The sequence below is a fragment of the Lissotriton vulgaris genome, chromosome 7, assembly GCF_964263255.1.
Source record: "Lissotriton vulgaris chromosome 7, aLisVul1.2, whole genome shotgun sequence".
In the NCBI taxonomy this organism is placed as follows: Eukaryota; Metazoa; Chordata; class Amphibia; order Caudata; family Salamandridae; genus Lissotriton; species Lissotriton vulgaris.
Window position 1 is genome coordinate 267363180 of NC_141695.1, and position 22294 is coordinate 267385473.

At 43.1% G+C, this 22294-nt stretch overlaps 1 long non-coding RNA gene across 1 annotated transcript in view; it reads left to right on the top strand.

Annotated features, from left to right (window-relative positions):
• LOC147701357 (uncharacterized) overlaps positions 1-22294 on the top strand; it is a 36842-nt gene that overhangs the window by 2819 nt on the left and 11729 nt on the right. The window contains exon 2 of the long non-coding RNA XR_015297175.1: positions 17152-17208. This is a non-coding gene — a long non-coding RNA (uncharacterized LOC147701357). The remainder of the gene's footprint in view (positions 1-17151; positions 17209-22294) is intronic.

A 22294-nucleotide genomic window follows, 5' to 3' on the forward strand; every position in this document is an offset into this window, starting at 1 on the left:
GCTAGCCAATCACCTCTCCACCTTACAAAGTAGGCAAATTCAATGCCTTAACCCCTTCACTGCGGCGGCTATTCCGCCGCAGTGCTAAGGGGGCGGGGCGGAAATGCGGCGGGCGCATGCTGGTGACGGAGCCGCTCCGTCACCAGCTTCGGTTGCGCTGTGCTTACGACGGAGCGGTTCCGTCATGGCCCCGCCCGCTCAATAGAACGCTCAGCGCAGGCGCGGAATTCGCGCCGCTCAGAAGCGTCGGGCGGGCCATGACGGAACCGCTCCGTCATCAGCACAGCGCCACCGCAGCTGATGACGGAGCGGTACCGTCATCAGCAGGGGAGGGGTTAAGAAAGCAATAAATAGATCACTGCCTATCTGACCCTGATAATAATGCCCTAGAGGAGTTCAGACAAATAAAAGTGACCAAGAAAAACGTAATCTGTCAATCAAACAGGAAATCAGTGTAGACGCTCCTTGGCAAATTACTCCATGATATCAAAAAAAACAACAGAACAAGATTCTGGCACACTGGAAACAGATTACAGAATCCCACAGTTCACAGAGTTAGCTCTCACTTGACAAAAAAAGCCTGGGTAAGTTTTCTGTGTCATTATTTTAATACAGAATACTCCAGCAGTACAAACAAAGAGAAGATAATGGGTTATACAAACACAGAAACACAGGAGAAACTTATGATCTAAAAATGCTCAGACAACATTAACAAATGCAATTACGGCCACACAGATTGCAAACAGGAAGCCCAAAGAAAGGAGGGAAGGAGCACCAGGTCCAAAATCCCCCCCAATTCTGTTTAAACTAGACCCAGATTACTGGGCAGAAACATTAAAACCAGTATTTGAGAACATTCTTCACACACACACAATCCCAGCTTTCTGGAGGGGTTAATCATTTCCCCAATCCACAAGACATGTGACAAGAATGAAGCAAAAAATGATAGGCTGGTCACCTTAACAGACAACAACGCAAAATATTGTGTTGGGCTCATTCCAGAAGAACTAACAGATTGGGCATCACAAAAGATAGACATACCCCTTAATCAAACAGGTTTTAGCAAGCACATGGAGACAACCACAAACATATTAACTCTTTCCCTGTTGATAGACGCTATATAAGATGACAAACTACCAGTATACTCCTGCTTCATTGATTAACCTCATGCGCGCTAGCGGAATTCTGCTCGCACGCTGAGATTTTGTAAATCGCATGTTACGTGACGAGCTGGGCTCGTCATCAGCGTGCGAGGAGGCTACGCCATGACGAGCCCAGCTCGTCATCAGTGTGGAAGGGGTTAATCCTCAGCCTGTGATCACACGGACAGAGAGAAGCTGTGGGACAAACTCACTAAAAGAAATATTCCGTCCAGTCTTTTGAATCAGCTGATTCTTTTACACATTGATACTTGGGTCCAAGCGAAGCTTGCAGGCGGCGACCATCTATCAATAAAGATTTCAACCCCAAAGGGGCTGATACAAGGCAGCGTACTAGTCCTGACTTTGTCCATTCTCTTTTTGCCAGATGTATCAAACAAATGGGACAAGTGTAATTCCCATGCTCTAAAGATGGTCGGTCTTTCCCTTTTGAAGCTGTTATACCCTGATTACCTTGTGGCCATCAGCTTCCAAATCTTACTGGACACCACCAAAAGTTATTCTGATGAAAATGGGCTGAAAATAAACATAGACATATCTAAAAGCATGGAATTGAACCAAAAAAACTAATCTTAAAATGTCACTGGCATCTGACAGACAACAGGTAGAAAAAGTCAATGAACATAAATATGTGGGGTTCACAAAAGATAGCAAAGGTGCATTTACGGCTCAAAAAGAGGCATTAAAAAGAAGAGGAATTACAATGGCAGTAGCAAAAAATATCTCAAGAACAAAATTGTTGGTCCAAAATGTACTCCCCTGATCCAGGTGGTACAGGCAAAAGTCTTTCCAACTACCACCTATGGGAGCAAGTGTATGAGAGGTCGGGATGCTATCACGCAGGATGGTATAGTAACGTAAGCATTTGGAATGATTTTTAACTTACCAAAATGCACATCACCTGCTCAAATTAGACTGGAATTCTGATTGCAGTTGTAACAATGAGCACGCAGAGCAGCTTATGTCAAAAGCTGGTATATGATCAAGAGAGCTAAGAATGGCTCACTAAATTCTCATCTATGAATCAATTGCTGTCTAACTATACCAGTGCAGTGAAATCCTATAAGCAGAAGTTAATAGAAAAACTAGGCTTATATATGGTCTTTTGGAGGAATAAGGAGCATACAACAGCTTCAAACAGCCTGTCACAGCAAGTGTTAAAAGGGTTTCCTTGGCAAAGGATGAAGCTCTGCTGTCTGGGAGAGTGCACAAATAGTTTACTCTGCACAGCTACCCCAAGGGATTTCCACAACCTTACCTAGGTGCAGGGTTCAACACAAGAACTAAAGAAAAAAATCGATGGCACCGGCTTGGCCTCCTTCCATCTTTGCTCCACCTACCACCATAGAAACACCATCAGACAACATTTAGTTGCAGTTTGTGTGGGGCAGCCAAAGAGGATATGATTCAGTTGCTATGCATATGTGGAGAACTTGTACATGAATACAGATTTCCCTTTAATGCCAAGGGATTAAAAACTTGAAGTCAAGCAGTGAAAGCATGCTTTGCTGGCAGATATGTTCCATTAAACTGCTGCCTTGTACTGTTCCTGAGCATTGCTGAAAAAAACTCAACACCAGTAGCAATAGATTGACAACCAATAAATAATTATGTATATTTCTCTTGGCCAGAATACTGACACCACAAGAGTGCAAAATACCTTGGAAAGGAGAAATATTTAAGACTATGGGGCGTATTCACAAGGAGCTATTGCTGAATTAACTGCACTTTATCGCGGCCAAAGTAATGATACATTTACCCCACCATTCACAAGCAGGTGCTAACAGCCCACAGCACCACTTTTCCCGCGATAGCAGCCGCAAAAAACATCGCCACAGAGGACCCCCGCAACTATTGTTAATGAGATGCAGAGTAGGCGTTTCCATGCAAAAAGCCACAACAACACCACACCTCAACATTCATAACGACCAGCCAGCTCGGCGATAAGAACACAAAACACATGATAAGGCGCATTAGCAGCAGGAATTTTACACCTGCTCTGACCTTGTGTAAAGTTGGACGGCAGCCTGCTCCACAATAGGGAGCCCTGTCCAGGGCATCATCGGAAGAGCAACAGATGACATGGAGCAACTGAACATGCATTATGGACACCCAAGAGGGCTACAACACCCACCCAACACCCCCCTGGACCACCACAGGGGCAGCACAGACAATTACAGCACCCCATCATAATTTCCGTTTCTACACCCAGGCATAGGACCCCGATGCGCAGGACACATTCCTGTGCTGTTTTGTGATGCCCAATCTGGTAGTTCTTCTGGAATGAGCCCAACACAGTTGCGTGAGATCCAGTGCGCCTGACATACCCCGGCCCGCTGGACCACAACCCCATCAGGCCCGACCCTATGCAGCCAGGCCACACCGATCAGCATCCGACACTGGCATGTGTCATGGAGCGCCCACCACGTGTCAGTGTAAGCTCAAAGCCCGAGACTTCCTTCGATCAGTGAAGCTTAGTGCCATATGTGCTTCTTGTGACAGATCCTGCCACAAACCCTGTCCAAAGCCATCCGGTGAGCCCTGCTGCCACAAACCCTGTCCAACGCCATCTGGCGAGCCGTGCTGCCACAAATCCTGTCCAACGCCATCCAGCGAACTGTGGATGAGGGACCAGGACAACCCTGCAGACCAGTAAGTTTCACATCCAGGACCTAGTTGCGAATAATGATTGGCAGAGTCCACACCAGTGAACTCATGAAGGGAAATAAGCGGAAGATGCGTCTCAGTCTGGACAAAAGCCGGATCACAGTCACGGAGGTGACCGGGCACGTGGTGCCACTTAACCTGAACTACACAGGCCCGACATTCATAGACACTTTCTGGTCAAACAGTGGTGGCATCTGAGCGTATGGACTATGGGGCAGTTTTCACCCCCATGTAGCTGATACGGAATTGTGCTGACAACATGCTGTCACATTCCACTCCCCCATTTTTTGCTTTCAGATAAATTCAAACCTTTCAGCGTCTAGCCCTGGAGGACACCTTCCACTGTCCCCCGAAACAACATAGACCTCCGACTATGATGGTGAGCTGCTCAGGTTGCATGGCCCATCTGACTGCACCGCAAGTCAGCGTCCCGTGGTTGGGTGCCTGGGTCGCAGCGCATCTAGGGCCAACAACTCTTTTCTGGTGAAGTCCGGGAACCCTTCTCTGGAAACATAGGCTGGCCCCTGAGGCGTAGGCCTTGGGGTCATTAATGTTATGACTCGGTGGCCTTGTGCTGTATGCATCCTCTGGGCCCAAATGTGTCCCACCAGGGCTCACATGATTACAGACCAACCCAGACAACACATTACCGCAGTAGGCCCTTGCCACCACTGCAAGAACCACCTCCAAACCCCATCTGCCAGAGTTGCAGCGGTGGTCCTGACAGACTTCTGGGTTGCTCAGGCCTGTTTTGGATGCCATCATCGACCTGATTCCCTGCTCAGCACTCCAGGTGCCAGTGACTCAGTGCACTGCAGGACATTGTCCGTTGCTGCTGGTGTTTTGTGCTGTGGAGCGGTTGCGCAGGTATGTCACCACGAACAGTGTGGGGACCCTGAAACTTTAATAGTGAGGATGATGCAGGACTGACACACCCCACTGCATCTGCATCCGGAGTGTATCTAAGGGACACAATTCGAGACTTTTACTGCACATGAGCACACTCATCTCTAGTGTCCACATCCCAGTGCACTGCAACTCACAGGCATTTCTGTTTGCATGTCAGCTGTCCTCTGGACTTCATCCACCTCACCCCAGGCTGCTCAGCACTTGTCTCTGTATTGCATGTGTTTTCTGTATCCATTGCACTGGTGTCCAATGTCCGAGTGGTTGCCAACATCAGACATTCCGTGCGGGTTGGCTTATATTCACCCCACACACATCCAGCACAGGTGTCACTACATGTGGCCCTGCCAATAAAGGGGCCAGTCGCATGTGCCCGTAGAAAGTTCTACATGATCTCTGCGTGTGTCCCTGTGGACTTGTAGTATGCATTTGGGCCCTGGGCCCTATGACTTTACATTTTGCTGTGTACATCAGATGCAGACATGTCACCGGAGGCAGTGGGTTGGGGTTTGGACATGTAGATTTGTCATCACTGCTACCGGCTCTGTCAGCTGTAGTGGGCATGTTTGTGTGCATGTGCAGAGCCAGTTGTGTCCTCCGTTCTGCAGTGGTGGCTATGCGTGTAGTTCCACGTCGTTGTCAATGTGGGTGTGCTGTTTGTGCTATGTGTGTGTGCTGCCGTGTGCCAAGGAGATGCGAGACATGATACTGGGTGTTTGTTGGTGTGCTCTGCCTCATTGTGCATGTATGCCAATGTGCCCATCTCCCTACTCCTTGCCCGTCTCCACATTGATGGCTGTTGGCTGGGTTTCCTCCAACTCCTCCGGTAGCACTGGACTACCACCTCCTGTCGCTATTGCTGCCTTCCTGTTGCCAGCGGTTTGGTGCGTGGTTTAGGTTGTCACACTATGCAGTTGCCTATAGGCCTCCTGGATTCTCCTCCCCTTCTCCCTGAATGCATTACAGGTGGTCTGCTTGTGGGTCAGTTGCTGGTAGTAATCTGTCACCTCTGTGATGCTGGTCTTGTTTTCCTGCAGTCTGCACCCTGTTTTACTCTCCCTCATCTCCTTAGCCTTCCCCGACCCTGTTGTTCATTGCTGGTAGTCTGTGGGGGTTGTGGAGTTCAAGTTGGGATCTGCGCTGGGTCAGGGTGCATCCATGTTGCTACGAGCTTTGTCTCTGGTGTATTTTTACCTGGCTTTTCATGGTGCATTATCCAACCAGACAGGTGGGATTTGTAGGATTGTGGCTGGTTTTCGCTACTTTTTGTACCGCAGTTGGCCTCTTTGCTTGTTTTTTGCATTCGCGTATCACATAATTGTGGTGTGACGTTGATTTTCACGCGAATATTTGCAGCGTTGTCTGGTGCCTATTGCATGCTACCGCCTTGTTGTGAATTCCATGTTGACGCAGGGTTATTTTCCCACGATAGGCTACGATGTTGAAAGTTGCGTACACTAATCTTGTAGTGGTTATCAGACCTTGTGAATATACCCCTAAATCCTGCTGACTTTACACATTGACTTTTGCAGCCCACACAGAATCTTATGCTCTTACGGACTCTTAACCTCAAATATTCTAGCTGCTAACAGCAGGTTTTACTTCTAAAGAATCATTTTTACTTGTTTCTGCTTGTGCTATCTGTATTATGTGTTTATATGCTGTCAACTTTGCACATTTGTTCTTGCCGTCCATACAGTACTTTGTGGTAATAGTCTAAATGATGCAGACTTTGCACATTGTTTTTTGAAGCCTATACAGAATCGTATGGCCTTACAGTTAATTAGCCCAAATAATCTAGTAGCTAATAGCAGGTTTTACTTCTGATAAATAATTTTGAACTGTTTCTGCTCTTGCATCTGCATAATACGTTTTTAAGCTGCTGACTCTGCACATTGGTTCTTGCTGCCTACACATTATTTTGTGGTCCAATGTTTTTTTTTTTTGTTTTTTTTATTTGCATCAAGTGGTCAAAAAAATAGAAACGCCATGATAAACAAAATTAGTCTACAAAGATTTCAGAAAGAGCAAACAAATTAACATTAAACATTCCATAAATCATAGGCAATAGAGAGGTCATACAATAAGAGAAGAAAAAATCAAGAATTGAAAATATACTGTTATTGGACCATAAATAAACCCCAAATTCTGTCAATTTTTTGTTTAGCCTGTAGGCCCCTTGAAGCAGCAAAGGCAATCTCCATATTATATGTTTCCTTAACCAGGCTCCACCATTCCATAATTGTTGGTGGATTTTTTTTAATCGAAGCTCTGGCAATAGTAAGTCTTGCACAGGTAACTAAAATATTCAACAAATCACTAAATGCACTACTACCCCCGCATATACCCACCAACACATCAATTGATGAAAATAGAATAGGATGACCAAGTCCATCCCAATATTCACTAAGATGAGGGCAAGAAAAGAACATGTGAACAATATCAGCACCACTTAGATCACATTTAGGGCATTTCGTACGCTCACTATAATTATATTCATTGCCCATTTAAGAATTCTCTCGGGGGTATGGGATAGTTGACATTCAGTTTTAAATATTTGCAGTTTAAGACTAGAAGATTGAACTTATACATTTATGCTTTTAGGAGATATAGTAATTAGATCAGATGGTACAATCAAAGCCAATTTCCTGTTCCATTTCTCAGTTAATGTTGTGATGTCACTAGTGTTAAAGCCAGAAAAAATCTTATATCCTATGCTAATCATGGCTTTGTCTGCTTTTCTATAGATACAATCCCATACCTCAGAATCTAATACCATGGTAAGCTCTAATTTCTTCACTAGATAGTCTTTAATCTGATAACATTTAAACCTAGCCATTTCAGATAAATTATAACATTGCTTCATCTTTTCAAAAGTCATAAATCCCTGGTGATCATATAAATCTCCCAAGAATCTAATACCGGAATCTGAAAGTAATCGGCAAGCTGAATCATGAAAAATTAAAGGAAAACCCGGATTACCCCACAATGGTGTTTTATAATGTAGATGAGAAACATTACACTTAGCCATAATGGAACGCCAGATATTAACGGTATCTCGTACCGTCTTAAATTTAACGCTTTTGAAGTAGTTAGGGTCGTTTAGCCTGTAAAGGAACATATTAACATCCTGTCCAAGTAAGAATTTATGAAGGTACAAACACTTATCGAAGACTGTTAGGCTACAAAAACGAGTCAAGAAAGCCGACCAATAATAGAGCTTAAAATCCGGGAGAGCCAATCCGCCTTGACTAAAAGGGAGTTTAAGTGAGGAGACAGCCCGCGGGCTTTTTTATATCCCTGTGGTCCTATGGTTTGTTAATTCTATTAATTCTGGCTCCTAAATGCAGGATTTCTATTTTTGAATAAACAATCTTTTACTGTTTTAACTGCATGATCTCTGCACATAGCACACTGCTGTACCTGAATAATAATATAAGATTGAACTGTAAGTTTGGGACTCTAATTATGGTTGATTACTCTGAGAAACTGAATGCCAATTGCTTACCCTATTGTAGTGGTTTTAGTTAATCATGCAAATAAAGAGATTACTAACTTGCATACTATCTCACAACCTAAAATCTCCTGGGTATTATAAATAATATTGCAAAGGTCTTCGCTGGGAAAATACAGAAGATCAACAAAGAGCTTAAATCTCTCCGAATGCATCCTAGTGTCACACAATGGAAAATACCACTGCAAATCGGTCATCATTTCAAGAACTGGAATCATAAACTCCAACGGAGAATTTGGAATCCAAGAATCATATGTAACATTATTAGGAGCCTATTCCTGAACTCCTATACAACACTGTGCATTGTATATGACACTTATAAATCACAGTATCATGAAAATCACATTTTAACAATACATATTTCACTTATTAGTTAAATCTGGAGAGATCAATGCCATCCTAACGAAATGTAACTTTGATACTGGAGAAACTCCAAAAATTGGTCTAGCATACCTTTCTATGAAAACTAACTCAAATATATGTCTGCATACAAAATCTCTTATTTACATTCTCCCCTCCCCCCCGAAAAAAACCTGAATACATGCCATTGCTGTTTCTAGTCATATGCAGTACTCTAACTGTTGGACTTGGGCCTTTTTTGGCAGGTTCACCCCTTAATTCTTTGCCTTTAGCCTCTGGTATGGTGGTAGTGATTTTAGGCCTCTGCACACACTATGACTGTGGCCCAGTGTAAAGTGCTTGTGCACTCTGAGTGCGTGTGCTGAGAGTGTTAGGCCTCCCATAGGAATGCACGGGGGATATGTATGTCCAGGGTTGTTCCTGATATCTGGAGAGTGCAGGGTTGAGTTTTGTATGTGCGAAATCGTGAGAATAAGTGCTGCGCAATGGTGTGCACAGATTTGTTGTGTCTAGTTGAGAAGTGCCACTTTTAGAAGTTGGCATTTCTGTGAGATGTGAATTGCCTGTATTGCTTGTGAGTGACAGGGGCTGGCTGTCGTGGTTGGCTCCAGGAGCCAGGATGAGTCTGCCCGGTGGTGAATAGGGAGATCTGCATTATAGATGGGAGGGAGGAGTTCCCCCTGGGACCTGAATTGGGCTGTGCCTTCCCTCCACAATGCTGGCTCCACCTCCTGTGGTGCATCTGATGTCCCTGGCCTGTCCTGTGAATAGAGAAGGGAGCTGAGAAAAACAAAGTGCTCCAGAACCAGTTGTATCTGGTTCTCCCCTTGCCTGCACCTTTGAGAAGAAAGGATTTAGCTGTATAAAAGGAGGGGCTGTGACCCAATGAAAATGTTCTTGTTTGCGACTTGAATCTACCAAGGGTGTGCTGTTGCTGGGGCTCAGGGGAAGGCTTGCATCCCTGGGCTTTTCCCTGCCCCTGGATACCTGGAGGACCTCTTTTCCCTGGGCCCTGCCTGCCCCCTTTTCATCTTTAAGAACATTTTGTTTGCTATTCTCTACAGGACCTTTCTGCATCTTTTTGCGCCCTGGGAGCGCTGTATCTTAATTTTCCCCTTTGGTAGGGAACCCCCACCTTGGGGATTACCCTGTGATGCCGGCCTTGTGGTTACCCACCCGCTTATTTTTATATTTACAGTGGGTGCCCACGACACATGGCTGCTATTTTTATATTTGAAATAGCAGGAGCCCACCCTGCTTTATAGTCCAATTTAGAGGAAGCCTACCCCTCATTGCGCTTTTGTTAAACTTATAACTAAAGTGGGTGCCCACCCCGCTTTTCACCGCCACGGACCGAGCCGCGTTCAAAACCTTTGGCTGAGCGAAGAGAGTTGCTGCCTGGCTGCTGCCTAGTGCAAACCAGAATCTGTCTGCCTGGTTGGGGGGGGCGGGCCTGAACCCAGCCGGGAGACGAGACGGCAGCTGCGAGATGGGGGACGTGGTGAAGCAAGGCACCTGGTGAGGCGGGGCTCCCATTCATGGGGAGAGCCCCGCAGGTGCCGCAGCCGGTTCCCGTGGAGGGGGCACGAGGCACATTGCCGGTGCCTACCCCCGCCACATCCAAGGAGAGGAGTCCCATGCGAGCAGCTCGGTAAGTAGGAAAGGGCTGAGGGGCTCTGTGGAGACTATCGATGATGCCTGATAAAGGCAAAGTACCCAGTTAACGCTTTCCGGGCAGCCTCAATGTGTAGCGGGCAGCTCCAATGTTTGGGGGCATATTTAAGTCCAGAGCCTAGATGGCTCTAACATTTGACCATATTTACTTAAAGGGCCCAGAGAGGTCCTCAGGGGTTTATGCTACCCCAGTTTGTGCATAGATATTTCAGGAGCATGAGTGCTCCAAGGGACATACTTTATTTTCAGAGCCAGATGGCTCCAACGTTCTACACATTTGTCCTGAGGGCCAGTGAGAGCCCTTGCCGCACTTTTACTTCCCAGCTGCCCAGCAAGTAGTGGGCAGCTGCACCGTTTAGGTCTGTTTTTTTAAACCCAGGAGTGAGACGCACTCCTTCGCCCCATCTTTGCCTGCATAGCATATACCGTTACTGATATAGTTGGTTGTACTAACTATAACTCGCCCACCCGCAATCCACTGCTGATGATGTCACATATTACATCATTCATGACATGGTCAGTGACATCACTGATGACATCTCCAATGACTTTACTGATGACATCACTGATGACATCATCCAGTGAATGTGGTTTGGTTCTATATTTAGTATTATATATATATAATGCAATCTGCCTTGAAGACTGAGTGCATGTATAAGTGTCTGAATGGAGGATTTAGTAGCAATGTGATTGACTGTGTAAGTGATGAATTTCAAGTGTCTCACTAAATATATGGGATAGTGATAAAACTATGTGAATACCTGTAGCACTCTATCTCTTGTTGTGTAAAGTACTACATAGGTTAGTTACTAGCTATGTGAAAGTCTATATTAGTTATTAATTAGTTAAGTGAGTATTTGTATGGGATAGTGAATGAAAGTGTGTGTGGTTGGGTGGGAGGTGTGTGACTGTCCAACGATGTGTAAATAGTAGATTTAGTAGGTACTAGCAGCCTGTCCCGACCTTGTCCAGGAGCAATCAGGCTTCAGGGCCCCCGCCCGCCCCGGCCCCCGCCTGCCCCTAAATTGTCCGTGGGTCCCCTGGAGCAGCAGCCCGTCCCGACCTTGGCTTCAGGGCCCCTTGCCTGCCCCGACATTGTCCGTGGGTCCCCCAGAGCCTTACCTCATCCGTCACACCTCCCCGCGCTCCAGAGTTCACCAACCAGCCGCTCCTCGCCGCTCCTCCCAGCCTGTCCGCCGCTCCTCACCGCTCCTCCCCGCCTGTCTGCCGCTCCTCCCCGCGCTCATGTCTACCGCTCCTCCTCGCGCTCCTGGACGCCGCTACTCCCCGCTCTCCTGATGTCAGCACGCACGTCGCGGCCGGCGCTACTTCCATGGGACTGCTTTTTTTTTTCTCGTAAATTTTTTAAATAACTTATATTTTTTTATTTATATAGCCTATGTCCATATGCACACCCTGACAATTACAACAATGTATCGGGTGTTTGGATTGGCGCTTTGGTTCCCGAGTTTACCCGCCTCAAAGGTTCAAAGTTCTTCCTTTATAATAGTAGTATAGATATCAGGTTAAGACTGTATGTGGTAACAGTTGTTTGGGTGAGTAAATCTCTTTATGGGTGTGGAGATGAGTAAATATATTTCTCAATGATACATGTCCATGAAACAAGAAATATAAAAAGCAGTGTATGTGACAGTTGTTTTATATAAATGACTAAACATAAGACACAGTGATTGTATGAGTGACGTATGGATAACTGTATACTTGTAATAGTGATTTTATAACATACTAAGTATGAGTTACTATCTATATCAATAAATAAAGTGGTGTTTGTGTAAGTATGTACTTTGTAAATATAAGTATGATCAACTGTTTACATAAATGAGTAGAATGACTACATAAGTAAATAGAATGTGTGCTGGTGTGTAATGTTGATGTAGGTGTATAAGTATATTTAATATTGTTCTATTGATCTTTATTAGCATGTATGAGTGAAACTATAGTTAAGTGTTTAGATGTGTGTGTAGATGTAGGAATCACTGAGTGGGTTTTTAGAAACTTGTATTGGTGTGTCAATAGTTTCAAATATGGTACTCCTTATTTAATAAAGAGTGTTGAAAGGTTATACTAGTGTATGATAAGATGTATCAGATTGTCGCGTGGATGATGTCAACAGTGATGTCATCAGTGATGCCATTTGAGATGTCATCAGTGATGTTATCAGTGGATTGCGGGCGCGCAAGTTATAGTTAGTTATAGTTAGTACGACTACCTATAACCAGGGAATTTCAATGGTTTTATACGAGTGAAATGTCCAACTAACTATAACACCCCTAAAACCTATGTATTTTTTCAGTGAATTTCTAAGGTTTTTTAAATGCTAATATCTAACTATAACATGTCTGAGACCTATAGTTTTTTCAGTGAATTTTAAAGGTTTTTTAAATGTCAATTTTTAAATGTATTAATTCTTATATATTTTTTTACACTGATTTACAACATTTTTTAACTATTTATTTTTAGATATTTTATTTTTTAAATTTCATTATAGTTATTATACATTTAATTACAAAATATACTTTCTCAGAATGAATTACTTTAGTTTAAATACCTTGCAAATAGGCAATAGACGTTTAAGTACAGTAGTTTCAGTTGTCGTAATGCGCAACACAATTTCAGACACAATGCAACATTGAGCTCAATGCGAATTTCTAGTTAAATGCAATGAGTTACTTTTTAGATTACTTTTCTTACCACAAGACTAGATCCTAAATTCAGTCCTGGGATATCTCCTGTAAACAGTTGAGTAAAAATGTTATGGTTACAGTAGTGATTTGTAAGGAATATTATTGTATTTTAAAAGTTGACACTTAAAAACTTTTTCACATAGAACCACCAATGTTATTCTATGGGACGAAATTCACTTATCAGGTAAGTAATGTTAACGTTACTTTTTCTTACTCAGTGGTGTATCCTGGATCCAGCATGGGTGCATCTCCTGTAAACAGTTGAAAGAATGTGCTTATTTGAGAATGTGTTTGTTTGTGAAAATAGACGGAAACTTTTCTGGTGAAAAGCACACAATGGATTCCTATGGAAGGAAATAAACGTTACTGGTAAGTACGCTTAGAATTACTTTTCAGGGTCAGTGCTGGGCTAAAAAATGCAGCACTGAGTTCTCTCCTGATAACAGGTGAGTAAATCAGAATTCGTAGTTCGACTGATTTTGGAGAAATATTTCTACAGTGGTGAAGGAAGGGGGCGGGGCCTGCAGTGACATGTGTGCAAACACTCCCTGTGGTGCATTTTAAGTTGGGGAATTAATTCCTCTTCAATGCTGCGCTCCCCTGGGGGCAAACTAGACCACCAGGTACCTCCAGTATGCGCCAAGGAGCTGCGTTGCAGAGAGGTATTCAGAGGCCATGCCCTCTCTAAGTTGGGGAAATAATTCCTCTTCAATCAAGAGGTCCCCTGGGGGCCAAGTACCCCACCAGTTACCTCAACTAAGCGCCAAGGAGCTTTGTTGCAGAGTGTTGTAAAAAGGGGCATGGTCCCTGAACACATCTCTGCAACGCAGCTCTCTGGCACATACAGGAGGGACCCGGTGGGCTAGTTGGCCCCCAGGAGACCTCTGGATTGAAGAGGAATTAATTCCCCAACTTAAAACACGCCACAGGGCGTATTTGCACACATATCACCTCACGCCCCGCCCCCTACCTTCACCACTGTGCAAACGCATCCCGTGGCGTATTTTAAGTTGGGGGATTAATTCCCCTTAAATCCTGAGGTCCCCTGGTAGCCAATTAGCCCACCAGGTACCTCCAGTAAGCGCCACAGAGCTGTGTTGCAGAGAGGTGTAAAAAGGGCCGTGGTCTCCAGAACACCTCACTGCAACACAGCCCCCTGGCGCATGCTGGAGGTTCCTGGTGGGCTAGCTGACCCCCAGGGACCCCCAGTATTCTGGGGGAGTTATTTCCCCCTCTGCAAACGCATCAGGGGGCGTGTTTGCAGGGTGGTGCAATGAGGGGGCGGGCCTAGGGCCGATCACGTCTTTAAAAAAAAAAAAGTGGGGCCCTGAGCAGGCCTAGGGGGTCAGGGTGTGTCTACCCTGCCCCGTGTTCACAAGTTGCACACATATTTCAATGACTTCCTCAGCCTCGCTTTTATCGAGGCACAAAATGGCTGACAACAGTTCCTGATTTTGAATGTTTACAACCACCTGACATCCAATTAAAATTGAGCACGTGATTGGGACGGTGCGCTTATCCTACGAAGCCTATCCTCACACAATCTGCGGATCCTCCGTGCCCATAGATATATAAATTAATTTAACCGTAATTTTCAAAGAAACTACTGAACAGATTGATACCAGATATGCCAAAGGCACAAGTTGGAACTGAGGGCTACCTCTTTGCCAAATTTGGTGTATTTCCGTTCAGCTGTTCAAGCTGTAGCCGTGGCTAAAGGTCCTATGGGAAATTGCATGGGGAAAGCACGTTTTGGGACCCCCCTTTTTTCTCGGCCCCTGCTTCAATAATCACCCCAACCTTTCAGGGAAGGAGCGTAACTGAGCTGGCCAAAAGTTTGGAAAATTTCAGGAAGATTTTTCAATTGAAGCAAAAGTTTTTGCCAATAGAATGTTGCGGATATCCTATGGATAATAGGTCCTAACGCTAACTATCTACTGGCAACCGCCAGTAGATAATATATCTATATCTATCTATCTCTCTCTTTATATATATACATAGATATATATATATCCACCACGACTTTCTCTGCTTAGGAAAGCCTCACCTCAGCAGGGCGGCCTCGACATTCGGTGATGGAGCACCCCATGAACATTCCAACAAAAACTCCTTTGTTCATACATAAAGAAGAATGATGAACACCAGGACCTTTCAAGGAATCAGCCACTTTATTTAATAAAATGTAATGGCAACTCATTTTAGATCTTTCAGTCTTGACACATTTAACTTGGTTCAAATTCTTTTTCAGAGGCGAACCATCATATCCTGTTGCAGCATTGCATTGTCGTTTTTATAAACTTGCCGAGTACTAGGTTTCAATGTAGTCCTTCAATACTGCTGTTCCCATAATGCACCTTGGAAGAAATATCACTGTATTACTAACTGGAACTTTGCAATTCGATTTCCCCTCATACTACATTATTACAGGTACACTTTCATTGCATTTTACTGTCAAAGTGCTCTTGTTTCCGCGCATCAATATGCAAAGTTGTTAAGCATAGGATTAGCACAGTGTCATCCACCCCGAGATAGAAAGGGACAAAGCCATTTGGCATTTCTACAGAAAATTCTTTAAGCATAGGACCAGCACAGTGCCATCCATGCCCTGGCTGTAAAATGAAAAAAAACATTTACCACTAGAGGCACAGTATTACAGTTTTTAATTGTTTAAATACCAACCAAGCTAGCCTGATATGAGTAAAAGCAACCCTTGACACAGTGTTTTGCTCTCATTAGAGCTATTCAGAGAGGTATAGCTTTCTCCAGACACAAGGGAGCACCCAGTTTAAAGGGTATTCTTTGAACTTAAACTGGATGATCCCTTGTGTCTAGACAAAGCTATCACTCTCTGAAGAGCTCTAATGAGAGCAAAATAAATGACTTTTGTCATTTTACAGCAGAGCAGAGACAGCATTATGCTAGTCATACGCTTAAATACTTTGCTAAAGAAATGGCAAAAGAATGGCTGAGTTCTGTGTATGTTCTTTTGACCAATGTCTTGCTAGAGGGTAATTCACATCATAATTCTTCATGACCCTGAAATGCTTAACTATTCTCTTCTTTACTGGAAATAATATACTGCACACATTTTAGTAGCCACATGAGTATACCAAGACATACACACACAAGGCATTGCTGTATGGAATACAATTGTTGATGTTGGCTGTCTTACTAGTGGGTAACTAGAATGTTTTCTTGCTTTTACTACCCTTGCAAGCGTTGCAATTTCCACATTTGTAGGAACCCTGTTCCTCTCCTCCCTGCCTTGTGTACCTGTGTAGCTATGCCCCAAAATGTCTCCAATGGGTTTCGAGTTGCAATAAGTTGCAAGGGGATGGAGGGACACTTTGCCTACTATCACTGGGTCTGACATTCCCAAATGTCAGTGTCTTGTGATCATGGATTTGTTTTTCTTTGACTCACTGCTGTAAGTGGTGATGAGTCTTACTTTATTAGGATCTTCTTTGTGTCTCCTCTTCTTAGTAAGGAGACTGTACCTGGTCAGACTGCTGGCTTTCTCCCTAACAGTTTTAGGGACCTTGTAAGGGTAGCCCCTGTCCCTGAATCTGTTGGTCATTTTTTCTGTATAGTATATTAGGGATCAGGTAATTGTGTTTCGAAGGGTGGAGGACGGTGAGGGTGTTTTTAGTGTTAGGTCAAAAAACACTTTAAAATAAACTTCACAAAATACAAATGTGTGCAATTCAGTTCACCTACCTGCCTCAAGGACAAACTTCACACTACATTAGGCAAACTAAATACATGAGGCAAAATATATTTACTTCTAGAGCATACAATGACTAACTAGCAAAGCTCTAGGTGTTCTCTGGTGCAAATTTTATATGAAAGCAAGCTCAGCCCTGAATTATTGTTTTGCAAGAAATAATCCTGTACTTCTCTCTTCAGATCACATTTCCAAAACACTTCCAAAATATACAAACCAATACAATTGCCATTCTCAGGCTATAATCAAATGCATCTCTGGTTATATTTGTTTGTACAGCACTCTGGTGTTTGTTTACATAGCTATTTCCGTACTGTGCAAATGCAACAAATATTGAAATAAATTACACAATCAATACTTAACTTTTGAAAACATATGTGTTGACTTTCAGTTCAATGTCACTTTTGTATCACTCTTCACTTTTGTTTCTTCTCATTTCAGGGCCTTTGATTACCAAAATGTTTAAAAGCATGAATCTACTTACAATGATGGCAGTAGGTGAGTACCACAAGCAAAGCGTTGATAAAACTGAGATATTCCTGTCCATTTCACACTTAGCTAATAGTATTAGAACTATGAACATCTCAAATGCCTGACAAATCAAACCCATCACCCAAGTACATGTTTAGATTAATGTGTTTGCATAAAGTAGGGGTAACTTAGAATCTATGAAAAATAAGGGATAGTAGATCCTTCCTGATAACTCAAATAATATTGATACATTCATAAAGGACGTACTTTTGGATTTGATGTAAATTAGCTGGTTTCTTCTTCACACGTTTAGTATTTTGATTGTCCATCTTCTGCATTTGAGGGATTAGAATCTACTCATGCCTTTGGTTAAATGTATGAAGAGTTAAGAGTATAGATGAGTGCATTGCCAATCCACGCACTAAATGGAGCACAACTAACTTAGGTCCACTTACGTCATCATTTTTGGTAGGCGGCCAGGATCAAAGCAGTTCTCATTTAAGTTGTGGGTGAGTTTTTGTGCAAAGGTGTTTGGGCTTGCATACTGAATATTCAGCAACAAATGATAGAAGAAATATCTAATGATCGGACAAAATAGCTAAATGTGAAATGTAGACTAAAGGTGAAAAAATCTGAGGGAACGTGACAATTGAAACTAAAGAATGCATAAACTGAAGCACCAATGTCAACACTGAAGATTCATTTAAAACATAGATCTTAAATATGAATATATTTTTTCATTATGAAAACTCCAAAGCCACGTTAACTTCACAAGTAACAGCAACTGGAGGAATGTTTCCAAAGAATTATATCTTTAAACGTGATCCAATGTCTTCTGATGTCTCTTAAAGGATTATTACTTTCTAGGGAAATCTGTCATTGACATACTAGACTAGAATCATGTGCCCCACCTTTGGCACAAACACCATAAAAGAACTGTAGGTATTTTCCAGGACATGGATCTTTTAGCTCATTGTGACTAGAACCTAGGCTGAACCTCACTGCCAAGGCTCAAAAATGTTAAAACCAGTTAGGTAATACTTGTCTTCCCAGGCAGTTTGATCTGGACTATTCTTCTTGGAGCAGAAACCTGTCTGATGTGTATATCATTGGTCTCTGTCTGTAGTGGCATGATGAGCAAAAAGACAATGGACTGGAATGTAACCCAAATAATTAAAAAGGCCTCAGATTAATAAATATATTCTATCCACATTTTAGTTTTTCTAAAGTGAAAACCCCTAAGTATTTGGGTTACATCTCATGTTTGAGAGCCATCATAAGAACTTGGAGTATTAGTTGTGGGAAGTAAGAACCCACTTCAAATAATAATAACAAGTCTGGTCTGGGTGAGCCAAAAGTCCCTCAATAAACCTGTACTTAACCCCAAGTCAGCTTGAAACAAAAGCAGCTAGGTTTAACTTAAAGAAACTGTGTAAAACATTAATGCAGCACTCAAACAGTAATAAAGTTAAAAAGCAACACAAATGAAAATGTAAAGCAATATAGTAAAATAGAGAAAATATAATAAATGAAATGCCACCAAAACAGCAAAGATACAATCGGAAAAATCAGAGATATGATTTTTTACATTTTGAATTGAAAAATAGTGCCAAAAAGAACGAAGGGCCTACCGGGTTATCTGGCTGTGCATGACCAGTCAAAGTCAAGAGCTAAGGCTAACTCTGATGGAGCTTGGGTCAGATAGAAGGTCCAAGTTGGATCCTGTCTCAAAGTTACCTTCAAATGTAGAAGAAATTCTGAGAAGGCAAACACTTCTGTGGGGCAAGGCATTGACTGGATCCAAAGACGCTGTCAACAGTGATTAGGAGCCGCTGGACAATTTCTTAGTGAAGCCATTGAAGGGAAAAAAGCTCAGTGAGAGAAAAGTCAAGATTTCAAGCTGAGGAGGCTGTCTTCAATGGGGAACAGCGTGAAGGTGGGCCTGGTGGAAATTTCTACCTTGAAAATGTTATGTTTTTCTGGATCTCAGACTTTCTCAGGCAAGGGAACATTGCAGGTTGTAGATTACAAGGGCTCCACAAGGCTGCATACTGTGTTCAGGAGGTTCGGCTAAACAGGAATTGCTACTGCGCATAACACCAAAACAGCATTTGCATTGATGTCAATCCCACCGCGATGCACCCTCAGTGAGTGGCTTGCTATTAGACCCCAGTCCCACTCCAGTTCAGAGCAGAAGTTTGCAGAAAAGTTTTAAAGCCCCAAGAGGTTAGACAGGAGGAGTACACTCTTACACTAATCCAAGGGTCCAAGACCAGAGGGGCACCACATGTGTTTCAGGACTCACTCTAGCAGAAGCCATCAGCAGAGTAAATGGGACATCCAGTTGGGTTGGTCAGTTGGGCAGTTGCAAGAAGACACCTTTGAATGCTTGTTGTATCTCTGTAGCTCAGACACATGGTCAGCAAACTTATCTTTGGAGGCACTTCTGGGGTCCTGAACTTCCTTCAACTAGAGTGGGATTTTCCTGTGGCATTTGACATTGTGTCACGTACATTGCACCTCCAGCATTAGCATTTCTTCGGGGTGCGAGGACTGGTGCAAGATTGAATTACACTCCTCATCTGATTAAAAATGTTTTTTTGTGGGAAAACCTGAGGGTTCTTTTTCGATTCCAACTCTTTATAATGTCTAATGTGCTCCCCTTGCAACTTTGGTGGAACGCTGTGGTGCCTCTGTGATTTTGTACACTGAACAACTCAGCTTATTTTTCCCAGGCGGGGTGGATATGGACTGCAGCCTCTTAATTCTTGTCTTTCTGCTGTCTTTAGATAGCTGCACTTGAATCACCTTATGTGCAACATGGACAATATGGAGGTCCTCTTATTCGAGACATTTCAATCTGGATGGTGGTCTAGCTGTTGAGTAAATAGAGCTTCTTCTCCATCTTCTCCATCTGTGGTAATTAAAAACCATGGGGTAATATATGATAATAATTAATATTTTCAAACACAGGTGTCCACAGTGGTTGGAAACTGTTTTGGTCTGTCATGCTCTTTGAATACATTTTGAATACAAGTAACAAGGGACATACAGTCCCTCGTTACTTCTAGGCTGGATTCTGCCAAAACTCTTTTCCTGGGTCTCCCTGATTTCTTCATTGAAGGACTCTGGATCGTTAAGAGTGCGCTGCTCGACTCATTCTCAAACTTCCTTTTTAGACACGACTCCCTTCTTATTTAAGCTCTTTGCTTTGGCTACATGTAAAGTAGTGCATTCTTTACAGTTCTCTGGTTCTGGCCCTTAGGGCCTTTTTTGACTCCACCTCAATATTTGGTAGTTGATTGTAACTCTATAGTCCCTCTATAGCTTTGTGTTCTGCTCAGGTTTCATTTGCATTGGGGCAGATACTAAGGCAGGCTAGAAGGGGAGGCCACCTCTTCTCCCTTCTAGTTGCTCATGCATGGAACAAGCTCCGGTTTGGGCTTCGATCATTTTCTTCTGAGTCTTCTTTAAGAAAAAAAACTCAAGACTTGGCTCTAAGCGCAGGAATTATTGTGATAGCTCCTACCAATTACTTTTCTAGCGCCAGAACACACCTTGAAACAGCTGTGTGTTTTATCAGGCTCTGCAAATTAATTAAGGTAAGCAGGGAAGAACTCATTTTTCCATCCCCTAAAGTAGTTCTGGTCAATTCCAGTAACCCCCACTTGCTTTGGTGCCAGTCTAACTAGAGAGACAAAGGACAGGCAGGCCAAGGCAGGTGCTGCATCTGTCAGTCATAGGGTAGGGTTCTTCTGAAGCTAGACAAGGGCTAGGTACAGACCCCGGGCTACCCTTTGAAATGCAATCAAGGGCTGGGTGAAACCCACAGGTCATTCTGTGCATGGGAGAAACACACCTAACACACCCAAGGATATTTGCACACATGTAACAGGAATACACATCTCACCACTGAAGAGACATTCACATTCAGGTGACACTGAACACAGGCACATTTCGCTTCAGCAGAAAAATGTCAACTTTTAAAGCTGGCATTTAAAAGAGTCCTTGATTTATTTTTCTACTTAGTCCTACACTTAAGATATGCAGTATGAATTGTTAAAAAATGTAACTCAGTTCTTTTCTATGGGAGATTCATCCTTGCCACAGTGAAAAACTACTTTGAAGATTTTTCATTGCCTGGACATATAAAAATGTAATCATACATGTCCTACTTTTAACCTTCCATATACCCTGCCCTTTAGGCACGTCGAGACTACCTTAGGAGTGACTTATAAGTAATAAACAAAAAAGATTAGCCCTGGAAAAAGGTTTATTTTGCCCTGCCGAAATGGCAATTTAAAACTGCACAGACAGGCTGCCAGGGCAGGCCTGTACACATGTTGTACAGTGCTACTTTTGTGCGTGGCACGCAAATGCTGTAGGTCTCTTGTAGGATTTGGTCTAAAGGCCCTAGCTACCTATAGTACCATATGCTAGGGACTTATAAGCAAATTAAATGGGCCCTTTGGTGTATGCCAATATTACCATATTTAAAAGGGACAGTACAGGCACTTTATCACTAGTTGGTAGCAATTAAGTGCACACAGTCATATGGCCAACTAAAATAGGCTCAAAAACAGGTCACAAACATCTGGAGGAATACCACAAAAAAGATGGTATTTTCCAACACTCATTTAGGGTGAAACTCGTCTGGAGTTGTTTATGTTCTGGTTTACCTGGGACATTGACAGGCATTTCAGGTTTGACTGTTTCTAAAGGAGCAAAACTAAGGATGCCTATAGTGACAGGATAATGGACATTGAGGTTCAGCTTTGATCGTTTCCAATCATGACCAATTGCCCAATTTTATTTGCTTCTGTATCCTGGATACATGATGTGATAAGGAGTTCTACATAGTTGCTTTAACATAACATGATGGACTACTAAGAATTTAGTCGTGGACTCAAATAATTCAATTAGCTGGTTCAAGAGAATTTGCTTAATTATATTGTTGTCTAATAGCTGTGCCTGTGGGCAGGACTGGACAAATGTCCTACTTTTGATGTAACCATGGAAAGTATACATGATTCTGATTAAGATTAATTGTTCCAAAAAGTATCCCACGTGGTTATCTTGATAATCGAGCAAGGATTCAGGCTTTTGGGTGAAC